At 58.2% G+C, this 4,024-nt stretch overlaps 1 protein-coding gene across 1 annotated transcript in view; it reads right to left on the reverse strand.

Moving 5' to 3' along the window:
* The window catches only part of PRPSAP1 (phosphoribosyl pyrophosphate synthetase-associated protein 1), an 18,204-nt gene extending 14,588 nt beyond the window's left edge, over positions 1 to 3,616 (reverse strand). The window contains exons 1-2 of the mRNA XM_004693517.2: positions 3,483 to 3,616; positions 2,172 to 2,306 (exon numbers count right to left, since the gene is read on the reverse strand). The gene's annotated coding sequence lies outside the window, so the exon portion shown is untranslated. The remainder of the gene's footprint in view (positions 1 to 2,171; positions 2,307 to 3,482) is intronic.
* Between the last annotated feature and the right edge of the window lie 408 nt (positions 3,617 to 4,024).

Raw genomic sequence — 4,024 nt, forward strand, 5'->3', positions numbered from 1 at the left:
GGGGAGCGGCGCGGGGTCAGTCCGCCGCCAGATTTTGTAGCTCCCGCAGCGTCCCTTCTCTCCTGTTCTTGGGCGGCGCTACCTGACCCGGTCGTGGTCCCGGTCGTTCCCGACTTTTCTGCCAGGATCCAAAATGTCGGCCTCCCGCGAGGCCGGCGATCTAGCCGGGCGCCTCTATGGTCACAGCCTCCGATCTCCAGGGCGCCTGCGTCCCACTGAGATTGATTTGAACGCGTGGGCGGGGTTACTTACAGGTGGCCTGCAATACTAGGGTGCCCCAAAACGGGGCACTGCAGAGCCAGATCGCCAAGACTTTGCCCCAGACTCGACCTTGTATCTGCGCGGAAGGCAAGGCCCTGGGCACTGGCCAAAAGCACGCCTGTCCATCTTTGTTGGGCTTTCGACCATCAATGTCCGTGCTCTTGCTGGGATCCCAGACTCACTTGCAAGCATCTACTTCTTCGCCAAGAGTTTCCCCGTCCCCCTCAGCCGCAGGACTCTGTCCCCGCCCACGGATAATTTCATGCTTGCACTTTTTTTTAACCTGTGGGAAGCTCTGTCTTCCCAGCCAGGAGGTACAGCTCCTAGTGAGGCATAGGGCAAGCTGGGTCAGAGTAAAATAGGAGAAGCCCCGCCTCGGAGGAGTGAGGAGGCTCCGGAGATAAGGACGGCGCATTCCAAAGGTCATACTTTGGAATATCAGGTGCCCAGGACTAGGGGCAGGGACATTCCTGGACACGGACGATAAAGGAAAAGTACTCTGAGGGAAGGGCTGGGCACAGAGACAGTTAGGCCGTGAGGCCACCAAGAGCTTTCGAGTAACCAGGGCAGGAAGCCGCAGTCCCTCGGCAGGACTCCCCTCGGCTGCCTTGGCCCCTAGCCTGGGGGCCCCACTTTATTTTCTGTTCCTTTTCTCCTTAGTAAACTTTTTCTTTCTCTAAACAAATTTGCCTCATCCTGCTTGTTCGCCTGAGCCTCAGCGAAGTGACGCCAGACCGGGGTGGCCTCGTGGCCGGGGCTCAGCGCTGCCCCCCCAGCCTCGGGTGGGTTCCCGGCGGGGGGTGTAGGCCTGAAGACCTGACATTACATAGAGTTTGACTCAGGGCTCCGCGTTTCCCTGTGCTCAGGGCTATGTTCGGGCTTCAGAGGCACGAGACAATCCTTGCTGGGAAAGATCCAAGAACAAAGAGAAAGGCAGGCGGCAAAGGGTGCTGTCAGCTGCCGAGGCGGGGCGGAGAAGGCGAGGCTCCTCTCGTGTCCACAGTGTCTTCTGAAGGCATCCTGTCCTTCAGGGACTCTACCTGTGGCCACGTTGCGCCCGAGGCAACGATAGGTTATGATTTGTCTAGTCAGAAAGGCTCACAAGCCTGAGACCTCAGGACTTGGAAACTAAAGTGCCCTGGGCTGCCAATCCACCTTCTACTGTCCTCCAGAGTGACTGCCCCTCCCACCCCTCTCTCCCAGAATAGGTTTTTAAAAAGTGAAGTGAGGGGTAAAGGACAAGGTCAAATTATTTAAGTGGTGCACACGTGTCCCGCTGACAGGCCCAGCCAGAAGCCTTGCTGCCTTCTAAAACAAAAGGAAACCACCGCATTCGCATGCCCCCGACATGTAAATTCCAGAAAACCCCTCAAACCTCGATGCACTGCACCCCGACCCCATCTTCAATTCCTCGATTCCCAGAACGGCACCTTCCCCTCCATTCACTCTGCGAACAAACTGGGATCCCCAGTCAGGAAACCCCAGGGCCCCCTCTGCTCTCCCTCGTCCCCCGTCTCCGATCTCTACCATGTCTACGTGAACATTCACTGAGCACCAAGTGTTTACCAGGCCCATTTAGGCGCTTGGGGTACTTCAGTGAAAGACGAGACTGCGCCTCCCCGTCTTCTGAGCGAAAATTCCTACACTGTCATGGTGAACTCTGTGCGTCAACTTGGCGGAGCCAGGATGCCTAGACCTGTGCCAGGCATTATTCCGTATGTTCGGAGAAGGTGTTTGCAGAGCTTAAATGATTGGCGTTGACATTTGAGTGGATGGGGCTGACTAAAGCCGACTGCCCGCCATAAGGTAGGTGGGCCTCACCCAGGCCTGACTAGGACAGGACTGGCCTGGCCCCTCCCCCTGCAAGACCAAATCCTACCAGCAGAACTCAAGTCCGGTCTGCCACTCACCCTCCACTTTCAGCTTGTCAAGCCTCACAATCACGTGCGCGTGTGTGCACCATGTGGGTTTTCTTCCTGGAGAACGCTGACACAGGGTATGCAGGAAGGAGAAAGCCTTGTTCCTCCGTATGTGTGTTCTGAAATCTTAAGAGAAGAGGCGAATTTGACCCGTTCCCCACACATACACACCTTTTTTGGTTTTGTTTTTACTGTTTCTCCTTCAGACCAGGTGGGTCCTTGCGGCCCCGAGCCCCACGGGCATTTCCAGGAAAGACAGAAGGGGCCCGCTCCACACAGCGTGACATTTTCCCTGTTGAAGCCAATTTCGGTTTTCAAGGTTAAAAAAAAAATTACGATTCCGTTGCTCACGGGGCTGCAGGTTCCGCAGGGACTGTGGAAATCTGACCTTTGTTTTAAAACGGAGCGGACAAAGGCGCCGCAGCTCGCTAGCTGAGGAGAACTCTCCCGCCTGGACAGGACAGGACAGAGGGGAGTGCGATGGGCGGGCACAGCCCTGCCCGCGAGGAAGGCCTTGCCGGGACAAGGTCAGTCTTTGCAACAAAGGAGAACATTTCAGGCAGTGACTCAGGACTCTGCTCCACGCTGCCCCGCTCCAGCTCACACTCTGGCAAAATCGGAGGCCTCTTCCTTCTCTGAACAGGACTCAGCAAGCTGAGACGGAACGATCTTTCTTTCTAAAAATAATACCAACTTGGATGTCTAAGCTGGTTCTCGCTATAGGATACCGGGAGCCACGCTGGGGCGAGGGCAGAGTCGGGAGACGGAGCCAAGTGCTACAGGAGTGACCCTCCCCAACTTCTGCAAGGACAGCGGTAGCAGCCGCTGCCGCAGCCGCTGGAAACTCGAGGGCCGGCAGGGCGGGGCTCCGGCGGACAGCCTCGGGCAGGGCTCTCGGACTCTGCGTGCGCCTTTGGGGGGTCACAAACACCCAGACGGGGAGACTCTGAGGCTCTGGTGCCGTTACCCTTCTGTGCCGTCTAGAGCTTCTGCCAAACAGGAGGCAGGTCCTTGGCCACGTTGCCACGTTTAGAGCAGCACTGGCAGATTGATGAAAGACAACGGCCCGGGCCGGGGCTGTGCGGGCTGAGAAGGTACGAGGACAGGTCATAGCAAGCCACGGGCCAAATAACCCGGAAAGTCTAAAGTTCCTGGTTAAATGTGCCCCACGTGTCGGGTCCCACAGACAGCTAAAGCCCCCAACAACAGACACAGCGGGTCCACATTAGGCAGCCACGAGCACCCAGCCCTCTGGGAGAGGCCGCGGGGCGCAGCACAGGGCCTCGCCCCAGCCAGCCTCACCTGCTCCGAGGCCCCGCTGTGCCTGCCTCTGCCTCCGCCTCTGAACCGTGGGCTGGTATTGCTTCCTACGGTGTTGTGAGGGTCGACAGCGTCAGGCGGTAGGCGCAGGGCCCCGCAGCCGTGAGGGAGACGGGAGGTGCTCGCGCTCTGACTAGCCAGGAGGCCACCTGGAGAAAAGCAAGCACGTTTGTTATTCTAACAAAAAATGTAAAACACGGAACAGATGTTACAGAGAGAAGTGTCAGAGAGCGGACGCCAGTGGGGCAGAGTCGGAGGCAGGACAGAGACACAGAGAAAAGCCCATCTAGAAGCAGCCAGGCCGCCCGCCCCACGCGGCTGGGGGACCGAGGGCAGAAGAGATCCCGCTGCTAGAAGCCTGGAGCATTGGCATGGAGCCGGGACGCGTGCGCCTGAGGACGGAGCTCTGCCCTGCTGGTGCAGGGATCTCTGAGCACAGAGGCTGGTCCCAGAAGCCCAGGGAATCTGGAAAGTAAACCAAGAGTCGCCATCGCAGGGCGCAGCTCAGGCGGCCCGGAGGCTGG

The sequence above is a fragment of the Condylura cristata genome, unplaced genomic scaffold, assembly GCF_000260355.1.
Source record: "Condylura cristata isolate star-nosed mole 26May11 unplaced genomic scaffold, ConCri1.0 scaffold00038, whole genome shotgun sequence".
In the NCBI taxonomy this organism is placed as follows: Eukaryota; Metazoa; Chordata; class Mammalia; order Eulipotyphla; family Talpidae; genus Condylura; species Condylura cristata.